General features: G+C 45.8%; 1 protein-coding gene across 2 annotated transcripts in view; it reads left to right on the top strand.

Annotated features, from left to right (window-relative positions):
• The window catches only part of CACNA1E (calcium voltage-gated channel subunit alpha1 E), a 675,786-nt gene that overhangs the window by 140,823 nt on the left and 514,196 nt on the right, over window positions 1-20,767 (top strand). The gene's annotated exons all lie outside the window — the stretch shown is intronic.

The raw sequence follows: 20,767 nt of genomic DNA, 5'->3' as shown, positions 1-20,767 counted from the left end.
GGGTGTTTCGGGGTGTGAGTGATGTGCCCCTTGCCAGGGCGCCGGGGACTGGCACCTCGTTTGTGCCTGCGTGTTCACTCGGCCAGGCGGCAGCGAGGGAGGCTCGTGCAGCCCCGGGAGCGCAGCCAAGCTCGGAGGAAGGGGTGCCGGCCGGGGCTGCGGTGTCTCTGCCAGTTCCAGCCTCGGGGAAGTGCTGTGGGTTGCGGGGGGCGGGGGGGTACCTCTCCGGGGAGGGCTGGCTGAGGAGGGTCTGAGCTTCCAGTGAAGTTTCTTCCAGTGTGCGCCCTTGGAAGCATCCCGGGATCATCGTTGCTGGGGTGTTTCTGGAGCCTTGGGGTTGTGGATCCGTGGGAGAGTGAGTGGACCCTATCCTGGGAGAGAGCTGGGAACAGGCGCTTGCAGGAGGAAGGCGAGTTCGAAGAAGAAGCCGAGCTATTTAGAGTGACTTGCCTTTTGACTACGTTTGGGTCTCCCAGCCAGATGGTGGCTGTGTCCTTTTCCAGGGATGAGCACCCAGTTCACTGTGCCCCTTTGCTTTGTGCCCGTGCCCAGGAGAAAATGATGGGAGATGCCACCCCCTCCCCCTCCCACATTCCTCTGAGATCGAGGCTTCTGCCTCACTCTGGGCCCTGAGGTGGCAGTTTGGCCACTTGCCCAAGGAACAATTGTTCTTCTCACTGGGTCTGACTCTGTGGCTGCTCAGAGCAGGTGGTTCAGGCTGTGTAGGTGGGTGCATGACCCAGATCTGGGTGACTGTAATGATCCTCTCTCTCTACCTTTAGAGGCCATGGTGTTGGAGCACTGATTCTTTCTTATGGTGGGGGCCAAGAACCCCACGGTGTCTCAGAGACATCACAGTCAACAGATGGGCTGGAGGAGCCAAGCACTTTAGTCCAAAGGAGACTTTGAGACCTGCGCTCAGAGAAGTGTTTTCGTGAAAGGAAAGAGGTTTCTGACACTTAAATGAGAGCATCGTTTTATCGCCATTGACACCAGAGAAAAGTGGTTTTCTTTACTGGGGCTGGGAGCTGGGTTAGATACTGGGGAAAACTTCCCCAGTTGACACTTCCAAAAGGAATCATTAATGGAAAATAATAGAACTTCCTTTCCTGCCAAATGTGTGGGTCTTTTGGGTTGTGCAGCCATCTCTGGAGCCTAGAAAGAGATGCCTTTTTCTTGTTTGACTCCACTCTACTATTCTCTCACATGATTTGTCTCCAGCCAGCTAAGATTTTTTTTAACCTCTTTGTAGTACTGAGTAATCATATAATTTATTGTCCAAGCTGAGACACTTTTGAGAGTAGACAGAGACATTAGTAATAATTAGACATGGACAAGAGAGACTGTCTAGACAGATAGGGATGAATGATTGCCCTGGGAGTGAGGGAGTATAGTCAGAGTGAGGGACAGTTCACGAGACAGTGTGCCATGCTCTCATATCATTTGAATCTTGCACCTTCCTTCCTGGAGTGGCTCTTCCTGAGTCAAATTGCAAATGGGCTTTATTTCAGTTCCCTCTGAGAAGCTAGCACTGATTATAAATCTCTTCCCTTTGACAAACCCCTCTTTCCTCAATTCCATGAAACCCTTCACAAATCCCACTTCCAGAATGGACCTTCATGCTTTTTGCAGGAGTTACAAGGAGAGGGTGATTTACATGGAACTGATTTACATGTTTCTATCTCTCTGTCTGTTTCCTTGTGATATTTATGAGCTTGGGCTCCCAGGGGGCCATCCTTCTGCCAGGACTTGTGAATGTTACGTTGATGGCAGGATGATATACAGTGACCCTCAGAGTCACACGGTTGAGTGATTGAATTGATGCTGGCATACCTCCTCAGATGTCCTGAGACTTCTGGTGGGGTATGTATTGGATGTGAGAGAGGAGAGGGAGAGGAAAGAAACCTGTATGTGTCTGAGTTTCAAACTGCTGCTGCTGCTGCTAAGTCGCTTCAGTCGTGTCCAGCTCTGTGCGACTCCATAGACGGCAGCCCACCAGGCTCCCCCGTCCCTGGGATTCTCCAGGCAAGAACACTGGAGTGGGTTGCCATTTCCTTCTCCAATGCATGAAAGTGAAAAGTGAAAATGAAGTCACTCAGTCATGTCCGACCCTTAGCGACCCCATGGACTGCAGCCTACCAGGCTCCTCCATCCATGGGAGTTTCCAGGCAAGAGTACCGGAGTGGGCTGCCATTGCCTTCTCCCAGTTTCAAATAGAAGCATTCTATTGCAGGGAAGTGCCCAGCTCTTACTTCCTGGGTTGTGTGAGGAAGTGATGAGAATTCTCAGGGGATGTGTCAGTCACACCTCCAGCCCGCTAGGAGCCCGTGAGTCTGTCAGACAGTCAAATTGCTGCAGGGCTTCAGCAGTTTAGTTATCACTTATTAAGTGCTTATAATTTTCCAGATACTAGAGTGAGGAGTTTCCAGACTTTATCATAATTAATCCTTACCCAGCCCTATTAAGTGCATGCATGCTAGTTTACTTCAGTCGTGTCCGACCCTGCGCGACCCTGTGGACTGCAGCCTGCCAGGCTTCTCTGTCCATGGGATTCTCCAGGCAAGAATACTGGAGTGGGTTCTCATGCCCTCCTCCAGGGGATCTTCCCCACTGAGGGATCAAACCTGTGTTTCAGCAGGTGGGTTCTTTACCACTAACACTGCCTGGGAATCCTTATCTAACCTATTAAGTAGGTATCCCCATTTTATAGAGGTAACTGGAGCTCAGAGAAGTTAAGTAACTTGCTCAAGTTCACCCAGAAGCTAACTGACTCTCTCCATGCAATGGGCACCTTTTTGTGCTGAAGTTGATCAGAATTTGGTTCACACATGTGATACAACCTATTTAGGGCCCTGGGGGTTTCAGAGTAGGGTGGATTGGACAGTCCACTTGTCCATCCCATCTGGTTCTTGATTATATTGCCCCTGTGTTTTCTGTCTGTGTTGTCCTTTCTTTTCTTTTAAGATATAATAATAACAACAGTTTATTGTATCTTGAAGAAAAAAATGGATTTAAAAAAATGGCATTGAGATAAATGGCCAAACAGTAAAAAAAAAAAAAAAAAAAATTTAGATGGACCTGCCAAGCCTTTTCCTTTGGATTAACCACATTGTCCTTTCTTGGTGTCTATGAAATTTGTGTGCCCCACTCCCTGCCCTGTCACCTGGGCCATCACTGGAAGTCCCTCCCTTCTAGAACTCACTCCAGTGTGTCGATGAATGCCTGGGGTAGAAGGATTGTCTCGTGAAAGGGCAGAGCATGTGTCAGCATATGGTACTGAGGGTCAGTCTACACCTTAGTTATTGAAGTCTGCCTCTCTCAGGATCACAGTTGACTGACTCCAGTTGTCTCAGAGACTGACCATAGCTTTGATTTGGAGAAAGCCTCCCCACCCCTTGGTTTGCCCAGAAGTAACTCTATAGACGGGGCTTCCCAGGTGACTCAGTGGTAAAGAATCTGCCTTGCAAGCAGTTGACCCAAGTTCAATCCCTGGGTTGGGAAGATCTCTGGAGAAGGAAATGGCAACCCACTCCAGTATTCTTGCCTGGGGAATCCCATGGACAGTGGAGCCTGGGATGACAGTCCAAGGGACCACAAAAGAGTTGGACATGACTGAGTGACTAAAGAGCAGCAGCAACTCTATAGACTAGGAGGGGAACCTGACCATTTCCAATTGACAGTGTCTTGGTTAGTCCTTTAGATCCTTTCTCTATCGTTGAGGCAAAAATAGAGCCTTAAGATAGGTAATCCTAGAACTTTATTTCCACCTGTTCATCTTTCCTATTTATCCTGCAGCCCTGTAATCTGCCAGACAAAGAACAGCATGCCCAGAGGCCACAGGGCATTATCAGGTAGGGGTGGGGTGGATAAAGGACCATTGGCCTGGGAGACCTGACCCAACTCATTAAACCCCATTAAGGAACCTTGTGACCTTGGGTGATTCACAAGCTTCCCTGAACCTCATTTAACTTGCCTAAAAATGAAGATTGGGCAGACGCTTCCCAGGTATTTCCCTGCTCCAGCTGTTAAAGATTCCACAGTTCAGGGCAGTGTTGAGCTCCGGTTCCACAAATCCTAGGCAGAACCTCTCCTGGTTTCCCCTCCCTGGGTGAGGATGGGGGAGCCCAGAGAACGAAGGATGGAGGTAGATGGAGGGGCCACGAAAGTGTCGTCCTAGGGAAAAGCAGTGACTGCCCCAGGTCTCCTCTGGGCACCTCAGCCTAGTGCTAGTCTGGAAAAATAGCATTGTTTATTTGGCCTTTCCTCCCATCTGCCTTGTGCTATCTTGCAAACCCGAGGAGTTGTATATCCTTATACCTACAATAAGTGACAGAGAATTGGAAAGAGCAGGTTCCACTATGCTAACCAACATCTACAGTGTTCCCTGAATGATGAGCTAAGCACTGGGTGAGGGGTAGGGGTGGTAGGCAGGAGGATGGGAGAAGGTGGTCTATGAAAAAAATGAAAAAGAGACATGGTCTTCATCCTCATGGCCTTGCAGTGTGGTAGGGAGCTGGGACTAGGCCACTCTGTAGTTGTTGTTCAGTTGCTCAGTTGTGTCTGACTCTTTGCGACCCCATGGACTGCAGCATGCCAGGCTTCCCTGTCCTTCACCATCTCCCGGAGTTTACTCAAACTTATGTCCATTGAGTTACTGATGGCATCCAACCATTTCATCCTCTGTCATTCCCTTCTCCTCCTGCCTTCAATTTTTCCCAGAATTTTTCCCTTCAATTTTTCTGCATCAAATGGCCAGAGTATTGGAGCTTCAGCATCAGTCCTTCCAATGAATATTCCTTTAGGATTGACTGGTTTAATCTCCTTGCTGTCCAAGGGCCTCTCAAGAGTCTTCTCCAGCACTATAGTTCGAAAGCATCCATTCTTTGGCGCTCAGCCTTCTTTATGGTCCCACTCTCACATTTGTGTATGACTACTGGAAAAACCACAACTTTGACAATAAGGACCTTTGTTGGCAAAGTGATGTTACTTTATAGTAACAAATTGTAAAGCCATTTGGAACCCAAAACCCACTACAAAGCTCTTTGTTTTAGCATAGAGTATTATGTCACATGCTCAGTTGTGTCTGACTCTTTGCAGCCCCATGGACTGTAGCCTGCCAGGCTCCACTGCCCATGGACTCTTCCAGGCAAGAATACTGGTGTAGGGTGCCATTTCCCACTCCAGGGGAACTTCCCGGCCTAGGGATCAAGCCTGCATCTCTTGGGTCTCCTGCATTGGCAGGTGGATTCTTTATCACTAGCGCCACCTGGGAAGTACTGAGTGGTTACATGCAAATCAAAAAACTTCCTGAAAGAAGCAAAGATAAGTAGTACCTCTTTCCCTGTAACCTGGACAAGGTGTGAAGGATGTAATCCTCTTCTGAGACATGAGAATTCCAAAGGGTTCTGTTGTCTGCTGTAGATGTGTGGACTTGCAGGAATGGCAGTGAATGAGATTCTAGAACAGAATGGGCTTTACTGAGGAAAGGCCCTCCCGTCTGTGTTCATATAGTGTTACTTTGAAAGATACATCCTCGGGAATCACGGAGCCTTTATAACTACATTGACTACACTTGGAAAAAAAAAAAAAAAGAACTTTCCCCCTATAAATACTAACCTGGGATCGGGGTAAAGAGAGAGTGCTCCAGATTTTCGCCATAGGGTTAGTGGTGGCAGGAACAGCTCAATGGGCGCTGAGTGAGAGGGCATGAGCTGGGCACGGTGAGAGGAAGGCATGAAGCTGTCTTGGACATGGGGCAGGCACTGCAGCCTGTGGCAGGGCAGGGCATCCAGCCCTTTGTGGGCTTTTACGTGATTTCTAACCTGAGTAAATGTAGGGCTACATTCATGGGCACACCTCTTAATGATGGAAATATCACTGCAGTTGCAGAAACGTAACGACGCAGCTCTCTGTGTCTTTCCAGCATAAGCTATCTGCGTTGATGCCTCCTTTATGTATCTTTTGGGGTTCCCCAAATTGAATCAAATGTGTACAAGGCCTTTTGCTGGGAGAAATTGGAAAAAAAGATGAAAATGACGTAGTTTCCACTCTCAGTTAATTTCTAGCTCTAAGTACAGTCCTTTGAAGAAATTTTGATTTCTTTTACCAAGTTACGTGTTACCTGGTCTTGCCCCAGTCCTTCCTGGCCACAGACCATGGCAAATCATTAACCCCTTGGGCCTCAGCTATGGTATCAATACACAGGCCCAGCAGTGCATCTTGGAGAGGAGGGGCCCGGACCCGCTGGTGACCTGAGGCCCCATCCTATTCTAAGATCAATGCCTGTTCTGTGGTGTTGTTATCCACCCCTTCTTTCTCCCCCTCTCTTTATTCTTTGTCTCCCCTGCTTAGCTAGTCATGCAATAGATTTTTCTTTGTTTGCTCTATTTACTGAATGGAATTTTATTCTTCGTTCTTAATTTTAAAAATGGTGGAGAACATTTTATATTTCTGCCTCTCAATAGAAAGTAAATTAAATCTCTCTTGACTTATTCGGTCCTTGATTGTTGTTTTCTTGAGTGAAAAGATCCTAAATACAGACAGAGTTGCAGGCCTTCTTTAGAGAAGGGATGTGGTGACAGGTGAACACACATTATCCCCGCTTCTCTCTCTGGTGGATCTCTGACTCTGGGTTAACGAGCTGTTTGGCGCTCAAGTCTGAAAGTCCTGGGGATGTCTGCCTCTGTGCCCAGGCAAGGAAAGCCAGCCTGTCAATCTCAGGGCCTGGGCACTGGCCTAGAGTGGCCCGCAGTGTCCTCAAGGAGGGGAAGGAACCTGGGCTGGGATGGGGTGGGCAAAGCTCCAGTTGTGAGCCCAGCTCTGCTCCTGAGTGGAAAAATCAGAGCCTCTCCCTGCTGCTCTTCTCCCTCCCCTGCTCCCACCCTGCTTCCTCCTGCAGGAAGGAAGTGTCCTAAGTCCTGTTCCGGGCCAGGCACTATTTGGGAACTGGGAATACAGCAGTGAACAAGGCAGACCTTTCCCAGTTCTGTGAAATTTTTGCTCCACTGCAAAGAGAGAGAGACAATAAATGGACAAGTAAATTTATTTTAAAAAAATCACACTGTGATACATGTCACTCTCAAAATTAATATAGGGTGACGTGGCACTTGTTTGGGAGTGGAGTGTGTTAGTCGTTCAGTCGTATCCGACTCTTTGTGACCCTGTGGACTGTAGCCTCGAAGGCTCCTTTCTCCATGGGATGCTCCAGGCCAGAATACTGGAGTGGGTAGCCATTCCCTTCTCCAGGAGATCTTCCAAACCCAGGGACTGAACCCAGGTCTCCGGCATTGCAGGCAGAATTTTTACCGTCTGAGCCATCAGTGAAGCCTGGCACTTGATTGGGTATCTCTTTAAATTGGACCTCAGGGAGGCTTCGAGGAGGTGATGTTTAAGCCGAAGATCAGAATGGCAACAGACGAAATAGCATCCATATCACCAGTTCTCATAATGTGGCCATGGTGAAGAATAAGCATGATTGTATATGAAAGTGTTTTATAGACTGCATAATAAATGCCACACATTTTATATCTCATTAGGCAAAATTCCTCGAGGGTAAGCATTGTGATTAATTAACGCTTGCAATTTCAGCACCTCGCATGGTAGTGAATGAGGGTTGAAAAACATTATGTGTATAAAATAGGGAGTTCAGAAGGGATTTTGTAAGAAATAAGTTAAGATGATGTGGATCTGTACCAGGCCTTTGTTGAAAGAAGACACTCTTGCCACTACTGGGCTTTTCTGGTGATTTCTATCCATGATGCCTTGGGGAAAGCAGAGAAGGTTCCCAGGGCATCACTCGGGCACAGAGGGGTGGAGCGGGATGGGCAATACTGTGGATGCAGACTTCCTGACGAAATTCCAGATTGCTTTTCTTGCTTTTCAGCGTCTTCTTAACCCAGAGCAGAGGGTAACTTGTCTGAAATTGTGAAGAGAGGCCCACAGGCTCCCTCTCTAAGCTTCCCTTTCCATACTTCTGAAACCTTTGTCTTCCTCCAGCCCCTCAGCATCTCTCTCTTCTCTCCAGTCCAGGACCTGGCTCATCAGCTGCCCTGGAGACCTCAGTCCATTCTGCTGCCTGATGCCTGTGACTCTGCAGCCCTGCTCTCCTTCCCTGCCACCCTTCTTAAGGGTTTAGTCAATACAGCCCACCTCCCGAATCCTGTGAGTCATGGCTTTTCAAACAGGCAGGTGTGAATCACTCAACTTGTAGCCCTTGAGATGTCTTGGGTGACAGCTGAGGGAGAGGCTGTGCCTGTCGCTGTCCCTCACCTTCCCATTGCTTTGTCATGCTTCCTGCACTGAGAACCCAGAGCTCCCGTCTCGCAGTTCTTCTCTGGGGCCTGAAGACCAGTTTATGGAGTACATATGAGTGGGCATTCACTCATGTGGGAGGAGTCCTTCAGGGAGAACATCCTGTGCCCAGGTGTGGTTCCTGGACCAGCAGCATCAACCCCATCCCAACATCCTGAATCAGAACCCAGGGCTGGATGCGTGTGATGCATGATGAAGTCTGAGAATCACTGTTAGAGGCTTAGGTTAAGGGATGTGCCAGAAACTTGGAACATCTTACACTTCTTGAGATAGAGACATTGTTATTCCTGTATTTATAGGAGTGAACAAAGGATTCTAGAATCCAAGATCCCAGTAGGTGGTGGAGCCTGGATGAGAATCAAGCATAAGCTCCAAAGCCAGAATCACTATGAAGTTTAGATGCCTAATTAAAATGCAAATATATCTGGAGACATCTGTTACTAATCATTAGCACCTTAATGCTAATTACCGTCCTGGTCATTTATGATAGACTTCTGAGAAGAGAGCTGGAACTGCTCGATAGCCTGGGTCGAGCATCTCGTGGGTGCTTTCACTGCTTTGGTAATTTCTCTCCTGGCTAGCTCTGGCGGAGTTCCTCCTCCCGTTGGGAACCGGGTGACTGATCCTTAAATGTAGGTGCTTCCTGGTCCCAGTCCTGGCCCTTTTCACTTGTTTGGGTACCCTCTCTCCTTGAGGGACTCCAGCTCCTTCCTTGCATCAGCCGTTACCCATACGATGATGACTTACAAATTTGTTTTCCGTCCCAGGATTCTCTTTTGAGTGAATTTCTCTCTGCTGGACATTTCTATTTCAACTCCTCATAGTATCTCAGACTTACCTTGTCCATAACTAAACCCATCATCATTTACCAAAATTTGTCTTCTTCTCATAGAGACTCTTTCAGCAAGTGGTACCACTGTCCATTTGGTTGCTCGTCCTAGAAATATGGACGTCATCTGTGACTCTTCTTCCTCCTAGTTGCCTTGTTCCCTCACCTACATCTTGTTAGTGAGGATGTTCTACTGACTGTTGTGTCTAAATGCCACAGAATTCTGGCCTTTATCCCTTCTTCACTGCGACTGCAGTCAGCGTTTTGCCCCTGGTCTACTGTGCCTGTCTTGTTTCCATATTCCGGATTGTGGCAATAGCTACCTTTCTGCAGAGCAGATATGAGCATGTCTTTCTTCTTTTTGACATGACTCCATGGGAACTTTTTTCAGAATAAAGTATATATGGTAAGATGGGTGAAGTCTGTCATGGTCTAACCCCCTGCCTGCCTCCCCAGCCTTGTTTCCAGATATTTCCACTCACCTTCTCCTTACTCTCTGCTCCTCTGAATGACTGCAGTTACCTAGACATGCCTTCCTCTGTTGAGCCTTGATATGTTCAGTAGTGCTAGTTCAAGGTGACCTTTCCTAGCCCCTCCTCACAAGGGCCTGGCTCATTGTTGCTTATTCTACCAAAGTCAGGTACTTCTTCCAGGAAGGTTTCCTTGGTTCTCTCCACACTGTCCTGCATCTTTTTCCTCTGTAGTCTCTCAGCGTCTTGTGCTGTAGCGTCATTGCCAGCCTTGTCCATAGCATGTGAAATCTTCCAGAGCAGGAATTATTTCTCTTATCTATGTCTCCTTGATGCTTTGTACTTAGCACATGCCTAATACATTTCTTGAATGTGTAAACAAGTAGAGAAGCCACACTAGAACTTTCAACCAATCCTGATTCTCCTTCCCTCTATTGTGGTACCCTAGTCCCTGTGACTGGGGACGCTGTACTCACCGACTGTGACTTTAACAGAGTAGTCATCACCAAGAACCTATCGACTCCTCTCAGAGACAGTGATGAGTTGACTGAAAGCTGTGATACTGTGGAGTGTGTGTGTGTGTGCACGCGTGCATAAGTGTTCTCATGAAACCCGAAGTAGGAGAATTCAGGCAGGTGCTATAGTCCTGCCAATTTTGTATCCAGTAATTTTTTAATATATAGAAAGTGAAGAAGGGTTTTCTTTGGTTCTCCCACTTTTTATTTAGGATAAACAATGTGTTTCAGTTATAACTGCATAGCCATGACTCCTCAGTATGTTGTCTGGAACATAGTAAATGCTAAATAAACTTTCAGAAGGGCTTTAACCAATGGGAAGAGCCCTGTGAAAGGGTTTGGGTTAGGAGCCTGAGGGCAGGATCCATGAATCCATAATAAGACCAACCCATTCCCATGGCTGTGAGCGCCATCTTTATGCCCCAGACTCCTGTGTCAGTTTATTTTTTCAGGATCCCCAAATAAGTCATCCCCAAACTCAGTAGTCTAAAACAGCAACCATTTAGTATTTCTCACAATTCTCCGAGTTGGTTGGGTAGGTTGGTTTGTTCTGGGCCAGCTTGGTTGGAGTTGGATGGTGTAGGTTAGCCTCACTTACACATTTGGGTCTTTAACCCTGAGGCAGTGAGACAGCTGGAATGGCCGGAGCCTCTCTCCTCGCAATTACTGATCCTCAGAAAGGCTTGTTCACATGGTTGAGGAAGGGTTTCCAGAAGCAAGAGAGAAGGCAATCCTCAATGCACAAGTCTTTTTCAGTGCTCAGCTGTTATCACATTTGCTTCTGTTTCACTGCCTAAAGCAAGCCGCAGAATCAAGCTGAGATTCATTGTGGGCAGGTCCTCCAACAGAGCAGACACCAAGATCAGATTAAATGTGTGAAAATTTTATTGGGGAAAGCTCCTATGAAAGGTAATGGGGGAGGGAGCAGGGAAAGGCTGGAAGAGCTATCAGAGCACCTCGAAAGTCTGACCCTAAGTGATGAGTAGAGGGAAGAAGGTTGGTATCAGGGTCCCAGCCTGCTCTGCAATCTAAAGATGTTCAGTAAGTGCTGGGATGTTTTCCGGCCAGCCCAAGTCAGCCGTCAGCAGGGTCCTGTGTCTCCCAGGAGTGGGCCTGCTTTAGTATCCCTGCTCTGCTCCCTCTGTGCAAATTCAGTGATGGATTTCAGAGCCTAGCAGCTGGGGCTCTTGGTCAATTAAGCACCCTGAAGTTAGACGTCTGCCAGGCACTTTCTCATGGCTACCTACAGTGCCAGTACTCAAATAATTCATTATAAGTTCTTAAATTTATGCCTCCAGGTCAGACTTCTCTTCTAAGATCTGGACCTCTTAGATCCATCAGCTTTCTTCATGTCTCCTCTTGGCTGTCTCATCGGCATCTCAAGCTTAATGTCTTCAGACTGAACTCTTGATCTCTACCACCAAGTCTGCTCCTTCAGCTTTCTGGTCTTGGTGAATGGCACCTTCATCCAGCCACAAGTCCAGGGTCCCTGTTGATGCTTGCAATTCTGCATGCCCTTAGGCAATCCATTATGAAATCCCATCAGTCTGACTGCCTGAAGATGTATTGATCTGCATCTTTTTTTACACCTGCAGCCCCCACCTAGACCAAGCCACCAGTGTCTCTCACTTAGGTGACACAACAGCCTCATAACTCAAGTCTCACTAGGCATACCTCGCTTTATGGCACTTTGCTTTATTATGCTTTGCAGATTTATTGTGTTTTTTTCTTTTTTCTTTCTTCTTTTTCTTTTCTTTTTTTTTTTTACAAATTGAAGGTTTGTGGCAACCTTCTGTCAAGCAAGTCTTTTGGCACCATTTTTTCAACAACATTTGCTTATTCATGTCTCTATATCACATTTTGGTAATTCTTGCAATATTTCAAACTATTCAATTTTGTTATATTTGTTAAAGTGGCTTGTGATCAGTGATTTTTTTAATAATTAATTTTATTTTATTTTTAAACTTTACAATATTGTATTAGTTTTGCCAAATATCAAAATGAATCCGCCACAGGTATACTTGTGTTCCCCATCCTGAACCCTCCTCCCTCCTCCCTCCCCATACCCTCCCTCTGGGTCGTCCCAGTGCACCAGCCCCAAGCATCCAGTATTGTGCATCAAACCTGGACTGGCGACTCGTTTCATACATGATATTATACATGTTTCAATGCTATTCTCCCAAATCTCCCCACCCTCTCCCTCTCCCACAGAGTCCATAAGACTGATCTATACATCAGTGTCTCTTTTGCTGTCTCGTACACAGGGTTATTGTTACCATCTTTCTAAATTCCATATCCCAATGTTCATTGCAGCACTGTTTATAATAGCCAGGACATGGAAGCAACCTAGATGCCCATCAGCAGATGAATGGATAAGAAAGCTGTGGTACATATACACAATGGAGTATTACTCAGCCATTAAAAAGAATACATTTGAATCAGTTCTAATGAGATGGATGAAACTGGAACCTATTATACAGAGTGAAGTAAGCCAGAAAGAAAAACACCAATACACTATACTAATGCATATATATGATCAGTGATTTTTGATGTTACTGTCACAAAAAGATTATGCTTCACTGAGGACTCAGATGATAGCATTTTTTTTAGCAATAAAGTGTTTTTTAATTAAGGTATGTACATTGCTTTTTAGAAATAATACTACTGCATGCTTAATAGACTATAGTATAGGGTAAACATACCTTTTATATACACTGAGAAACCAAAAAATTTGCACAATTGCTTTATTGCAATGTTTGCTTTTCCTCCCTTTTCTGTTTATTTTTTTAACTGAAGTATAATGGAGTCCAGTTGATTTACAGTGTTGTATTAGTTTCAGGTATACAGCAAAGTGATTCATTTATATATATACACACACACACACACACACACATATATATATATATACACACATATACGTATGTATTCTCTTTCAGATTATTTTCTATTATTGGTTATTATAAGATGTTGAATATAATTCCCTGTGCCATACAGTAGACTCTCCTTGGTTATCTGTTTTATATATAGTAATGTGTATATGTTAGGCTTCCCCGGTGGCTCAGCAGTAAAAAATCCACCTGCAACGCAGGAGACTTGCAGGAGATGCAGTTTCGATTCCTGGGTCAGGAAGATCCCTTGGGAGGAGGAAATGGCAACCCACTCCAGTATTCTTGCCTGAAGAATCCCATGAACAGAAGAACCTGACAGGTTACAGTCCATAAGGTCACAAAGAGTCAGACGTGACTAAGAGGTAGCACACACGCAGGTACGCAACGTGTATATGTTAATCCCAAACTCGTAACTTATCCCTCCCCTGCAGTATTTGTTTTATTGCAGTGGTCTGGAACCAAATCCATAATATCTGGCTTTGGCCCACACCCTCTCCCTGCCATGGCCACCTCCGCCCAGTCCTCCTGCTTCCCCTCTTCTCTGCCTGCCTCCAGCTCATTACGGCTGAAATGAAAGGCAGAGGTATCTCAAATGAAATGTCACAGCAGGTGTTAGTCATTGTGGCAGGCCAGCCAGGGAGTAAGCAGAGTAGAGTACGAGGTCAGGTCAGCCCGAGGAAGGTGCCTGGGAACTGGGCAGACAGCCCGAATTCGACCATGGATACAGCAGCTCTGGCCCTTATTTCTGTCCTTCTCTCCCCCTATGGGGTGGGCAAGGCTTGCTGGCATCCTCAAATTGTTGAAACTCTGCTGTCGAAACATAGAACTGCCCAGGTCACTGTGACAGGGTTTCCTTGGGTGTCAGATGGGTCGTAACCAAGTGGGTGGGGACTCAGTTCTATGGTGGAGGGCTTGGAGCACCAGCCTGGGGTCAGGCAGCTTTTACATCAGGTCCTGCCCACCCCATTCCTTCCTAAGTGGTTTTGTGCAGGTAAGTTACTTTCTCTGAATCTCAGCTTCCTTCATTGTATCTAGAAGTATACCCATCTCACAGGATTTGTGTGAAGTCTGAATCAGTATAAGTGCAATCAACACATATTAGCTGGAGATGACTGAGACTTGTTTAGAATCAAGGGGGTGGTACGGTGCTGAGCTCTGTGGGGAGGGGAGAGAAGGCAGAATGGCAGGCAGAGGTCTCTATGGGCACTGCCAACATACCTGTGGCCCACCTTTTTCCTCTGCTGTCTGTCCTATGGCATCTCAGAACCTCAAGCCCATTAGACATACACTAAAAGTTGATTAAATGAGCATATAGAATATTTGAGGGAGGCAATGACTAAAGATTGTCTTGGATCCCATATCCTTTTATGGGATGGCCCACAGATTTTGATGGGGTTGTAAAGATGTGAGGATTTGGGGAATGTCAATTTATAGAAGCCCTTCAAATCATCAATACCAAACACAATTCTGTGAAAAGTATAAGTTGCACCCCATTTTCTTGCTTTACTCTGCTTTTTAGGTTTTCAGAGCAAAATCCTCAAAGTCCAAATATAAAGTACCAATGAAATAATCTGCATTGTAAACTGTAGGGTTTGGAATATGCATAATGTCAGCTGTTATGTGGGAAATAGTTCCTGATATGTTTGCTATTTTGTTTGGCCTGTAAAGGTAGAGGGTGCTTGAGGTTTGCATTGCTATTAGCCTGCTATTGAAGAATTATAATTCTTATTTTCATTGATACTGAAACAATCTTCTATTTTGAGAGGTAGGAGGACCTTTGAAGGAGCCCCAACAGATGTAATTATACCCCAGACCTTACCCCAAATCCAGTACATCAAACAGGGATTAAGTCTCTAGTAGTGTGATTCATGGAGAAGGCAATGGCACCCCACTCCAGTACTCTTGCCTGGAAAATCCCACGGACGGAGGAGCCTGGTAGGCTGCAGTCCATGGGGTCGCTAAGAGTCAGACACAACTGAGCGACTTCCCTTTCACTTTTCACTTCATGCATTAGAGAAGGAAATGGCAACCCACTCCAGTGTTCTTGCCTGGAGAATCCCAGGGACGGTGGAGCCTGGTGGGCTGCCATCTATGGGGTCGCACAGAGTCGGACACGACTGAAGCGACTTAGTAGTAGTAGTAGTAGTGTGATTCATAACGTTTAGAGTCATAGAATTTGTTGAAAATTTGATGAAGCCAGTGGACTTGACCTGGTGAAAATGGGTGCTCCAAATATTCCTACAGTATCAGGGACCCGAGAGCCTTAAGAAGCCTATCCTACTTGGAGTCTGAGTGGATCATGCTAGATTGAGAATGTCCTCAGAATCATGAGGCATCCTTGAGAGGACTGGGCAGAACTCAGAGGACATAGATGCCAGGTGAAGAGGCAGGCCTGGTCCCTACTTTTACGATTGAGTCTGGTGTCATGACTCACCAAGGATGTTTCTGTTCTCATTGCCCTCTCTGAGGATGCCACCTGCTTTGCACAGGGACAGGGGCTTCTGTCCACAGCTTTGGGCCCTGATGTCCAGAAAGTTGGCCATGGGTCATGGTGGCCCACAAGAAGCAATTCATACGGACACATCAGAGGGTGACTTTGGGGATGGGTGACATCATTCCTGGCCTCTCCCAGCGTGAACTCTGTAAAAGTCTGTGGAAGGGCCTTTTCTTCCACAGCTTTTGTTCCTATTACTTTCCTTCCTAAAATGGTCTCTCCTCTCCACCCATCTTCCTTGGTATCATTTCTAGCCCTTGCCCTGGCCCCCTCACTCTTCTATGAACTGGAGTACCCTTAAGGCCCTCACAGGGCTACTGCTCTTCCCACACTCCTTGTCTTTTAGTTAACCTTTCAGCTGTAATTCCCTGGAGAAAGGAAAGGCTACCCACTTCAGTATTCTGGCCTGGAGAATTCCATGGACTGTGTAGTCCATGGGGTCGCAAAGAGTCAGACATGACTGAGCAACTTTCACTTTGCAGTTAGAAGGCAGCTTCTCACAGTTAGAGACTCAACTTCTGACTGTCTACCTAGAAGCTCAGAGTGGGAAGTTTAAGAAGAAACCAAATATGTTATTTAGGAGAGCAGCCAGGAGTGGAAGGAAGCCCCAGTGGAAGCTGAAGGAACTGTGAAGGGAAGGTCTGGTGGAAATGACTGAGACGGTGCTTTAAGATTCTCCTCCTCCAGAAATTGCTCCATTTTGCTTCTTAGTGGAGTACAACTCAAACAAACAAACAAACAAAAACAACCAAAACAGAAAAGCACAGTGTGGTTCCTCTGAAGAGTTGTTTGTTTGTGCTCACTGCGTCCAGACTTTCACCCTATTTTCTCTCTTTTTTAAAGTAGCTTTTTATTGTGGAAAATTTCAAACATATACTAAAGTAGAGAGAATCATCTAATGAACCTCTAGGCATCCACCGCTCAGTTTCAATAATTATCAACTCATAACAAATTATTTTTTCACCTCAGTCTCCCTAGTTTACCTTCCCGTTGGAGTATTTTGAACCAATTCCCAGTTATTATAATTCCATTCATAAATATTTTGATACTGGTCTCTAAAAGATAATGGATTAGAAAAATAACCATAATAGCATTACCACACTCTCCAAATTAACAATAATTTTAATTAATTGTTAATTAAAACAGTAATTAAGTAAAACTCTTAATATTTTCAATATCTAGTTGGCATTCAAATTTCTCCAATTGTAGCATTTTTTTTAAAAGCAGTTCACTTTTTTTTTAAAGAAGTTTATTTGAATCATAATCCAAATAAGGGTCACACATCATATTTTGGTGAAAGATTTCTTAAGTCATAACGGCAGGTTCCTTTACTCCACTTGGCTTTTAGCCTAATGGTTTATTTGTTGAAGAAACTTTTCATATTTTTGGTAGATTTTCCCACATTCTGGAGTTTGTTGGTTGCCCCTCCGTCATGTTGTTGAATGTTTTTTTCCCCTGTGTTTCCTATAAACTGGCGTTTAGTGCCTTCTGATTCAGATTTGCTTTTTTTTTTTTTTTAATTTTGTAAGATCACTTCCTAGGGGATGGTATGTATTTTATGTCTGCTTGTTTCCCTTCATGTGACATTAGCAGCCACTGAAGATTATTGCCTGGATCAGAGTTGGCAAACTTTCTCTATAAAGGGCCAGATAGAAAATATTTTAGTCTGTAGGCCACACAGTCTCTATCACAACTAGTCAACACCACCATGGTAGTGTGGAAGCAGCAGGAGTCAACACAAAAATGAATGTGCATGGGTGAGTGCCAATAAAACTTTATTTACAAAAACAAGCAGGCCAGGCATAGCCCAAGGGCCATAGTTTGCTGACCCCTGCCTGGATTGTTTATTTCCTTGGGGGTTACTCAAAGCTGATATCCTAATCCCATCATTCCTTCTTCATTTATTAGTTGGAATCACTTTTATTTTTTTCTGGTTCCACTGGGCCTTCATTGCTTTGCCCAGGTTTGGTATAGTTGCAGAGAGTGGGAAGTACTTTTGTTCTGATGCACAGGCTTCTCATTGTGGTGGCCTCTCTTGTCGTGGAGCACAGGCTCTAGGTGCATGGGCTTTGGTAGCTGCTGTACGCAGGTTCAATCGTTGTGGCTCCCAGGCTCTAGAGCATCTAGTCGTTGTGGCGCATGGGCTTCCGTTGCTTTGAGGCATGTGGAATCTTCCTGGATCAGGGATCCAACACATGTCTCCTGCCTTGGCAGGCAGATTCTTATCCACTGTACCACCAGGGAAGTCCCTTGAATCACTTTTAAAAACAGATTTTCCCCCACACTATTTGGCTATCTTCATTCTTTTGATCCTTCCTTTTGCCCCAACCCCACCAAAATTGTCCTAAGATCATCAAGGACTGTCCTGTTGCTAAACCCATTTCTCATCTTAAGATACTTGACCTACTGGCAGCATCTGACATAACCGATCCTTCTTTCCCCTGTAAAATACTTCTTGTGGCTTTCAGGTTTCACCACCCTCTCCTGAGGGTCTTCCTTTGCCAATGGTAACTCCTTCTCAGTGGCTTTTTAATTTTCCTAATCAATCTGTGAGTCTTGGATTCTCTTGGCTCAGTCTTCGGACTTCTTCTGTTCTTTATCTATAGTCACTTCTTCAGGGTTCTAGACATAGATGACTTCTAAGTATATATGCATATAATTAACCATATATGCATATTAGATATTATATTTCATATGATATGAAATATATAGCTCTCCCTTGGTCTTCTTTCTGAACACTACATATGTCTCTTCAGTTGCTCATGAGACATTTCCATGGGGATGTCTAAAAAACAAGTCAAATCTTACATTTTCAAATATGAATGCTTAATATTCCCTATAAAACCTGCTCCTCCTTCAGTCTTTCCTTTCTCAGTTAATGAGGACTCCATCCTTTCAGAAGCCTAGATCAAAAACATCTTAGCATCACCCTTGACACCTCTTTTTCTTTCACTCTGCACACCCAACCTGTCAGCACATCATCTTGATTCTGTCTTCAAATATACCCACTTCTCACCACCTCTGCTTCTACAGAAGTCTGGTTCAAGCTATTGTCCCCCATCTCCGAGACTGTTGCCTGCTACTGACTGGAGCAGGTGGTCATCTGCCCTACCTGAAGTACATCCCCAAGCTAGCAGCCCAAGGGACTCTTTAAAAACCAGAAATCAGGGTAACTCACTGTTCTCAGAGTTCTCCAATGGCTTCCCATCTCATTAAGAGTCAAATCCAGAATCCTTAAATTAGTGACCTGCAGAAGCCTACACGGACTGAACCTCAGCCCGACCCCTTGCCTTTCTGGCCCCATATCCTTTCACTCTTCCCATGTGTCTCCCTGCTCCAGCACACAGGCCTGTTGCTGTACCCATTATGCTAAACAGCCTCTTTGCCCCTGGTTCTTTGCCCTTGCTGTTCTTCTGCCCGGGATGCTCTCTTATAGATACTTGAGTGGCTTGCCCCTCCCCACCTTCAGGTCTTTCTCAGTGAGGCCTGCTCTGATCACACTACTATTCCCTCTACCCCTCTGCACTCCAGGAAGGAAGAATGTCCAGATCTCAGCAGAGAGAAGCCGGACTGTCTTTCACTGAGACCCTGACAGGGAAGCTAGAGACCACACAGGAGTATTTCCCTGTAGTCCTTTTCCTGTCCTGACTTGCACTGCAGTGGGTCTACATGGTAGGTGAAGCTCCAAGATGGTGAGGGGAGTTGTGCCTTTCCCTCTCTATCCATGCAGGATACCCTCAAAACCACCCCCTGAAAGAGACCCTTTTTCTCTTTCCTTGAAACATAAGCTCTGTGACTCTCTGGGTTGCTGGACCAGCTGGGGTGTCCCAGAGCTGGGACTGGCGTGGGGGACCCTGTTGGATTCATAGCTAAGCCTTGGGATGATTTCTTCCAGGTCTTCACTCATGAATCTGCTTCAGTGTTTTGTTCTGGAGCTCATACTGGCTCAGTCTTCCCTGGTGGCTCAGAGGGTAAAGAATCTGCCTGCAATGCAAGAGACCTGGGTTCAATCCCTGGGTCAGGAAGATTCGCTGGAGAAGGGAATGGCAATCCATTCCAGTATATTTGCCTGGGGAATCCCATGGACCGAGAAGCCTGGTGGGCTACAGTCCATGGGGTTGCAAGGAGTTGGACATGAGTGAGTGCCTGACACTTTCACTTTTCACGCTGGCCCAGAAAAAGGCTATGGTGGCCTCCTCTTTAAGCCTTTCTTCCCTTTTGTTTGTCATCCCGGGGTCAGCGCATCTTGGTGCCTCTCCATTCATTTATGTGAAAACGTCTCTCGTTTTGAATATGAATCTACATCTGCCATCTGGAGACTTCTGATCCCTGCCGGGGTGGCAGTTGGATGATATCATGAGATAGTGATGCCTGCAAGGCTAATGCCCTGAAGTTTTTCCCCAGCCAGGCCATCATCCAGTTCTTGGCCTCTCTTTGTAGCATCAGAAACTCTCTGAGCCAGATGATGGAGCCCCAGTGACCACCTAGTCTAACTCTCTGTGTCTCCTCTGCAATGTGTCTGAAAAGTGGCTATACAGGCTGCTTTAGTACTTTTCAAGGTAATCCATTCTACTTTTAGATAGGGCTTCCCTGGAAATTCAGCTGATAAAGAATTTGCCTGCAATGCAGGAAACCCTGGTTTGATTCCTGGGTTGGGAAGATCCCCTGGAGAAGGGTTAGGCTACCCACTTCAGTATTCTTGGGCTTCCTTGGTGGCTCAGTTGGTAAAGAATTCGCCTGCAATGGGGGAGACCTAGGTTCAATCCCTGGGTTGGGAAGATCCCCTGGAGAAGGGAATGGCAACCTACTCCAGTCTTCTTGGCTGGGAAATCCCATGGACACAGGAGCCTGGCAGGGTATAGTCCATGGGGTGGCAAAGAGTCAAACATGATTGAGTGACTAAGCACACAGCACAATCATTGGAAAACACTTTAAACCTTCAATGTATTTGAGTCTCTTGTTTATTCTCTTGAAGAATACTTCCATAGCGACTTCTTCAACACTTGGTCCTTCAGCGAAGGCTGCCTGAAGATAGAATCCTTTCAGATCCCATTTACTAAGTGGCGAGGTTCTTAAAGGCAGGAATCCATCCTATTCTCTGTATTCCCTGCACTTGGCGTAATATCTGAATCTAATAGATGCTCAGTAAATGTCTAAGGCAATAATGAATGAGGAACAACTACTTATTGAGGATTTAAAATGTGGCAGACACTCCTCTAAGCCCTTTATGTGCCTCAGAACAACCTAGTATAGTAGGCAGT

The sequence above is a fragment of the Bos grunniens genome, chromosome 16 (assembly GCF_055505025.1).
Source record: "Bos grunniens cultivar Pamir isolate PY7600 chromosome 16, Bosgru_T2T1.0, whole genome shotgun sequence".
NCBI lineage: Eukaryota > Metazoa > Chordata > Mammalia > Artiodactyla > Bovidae > Bos > Bos grunniens.
This window is presented reverse-complemented; position numbering and strand designations above follow the sequence as displayed.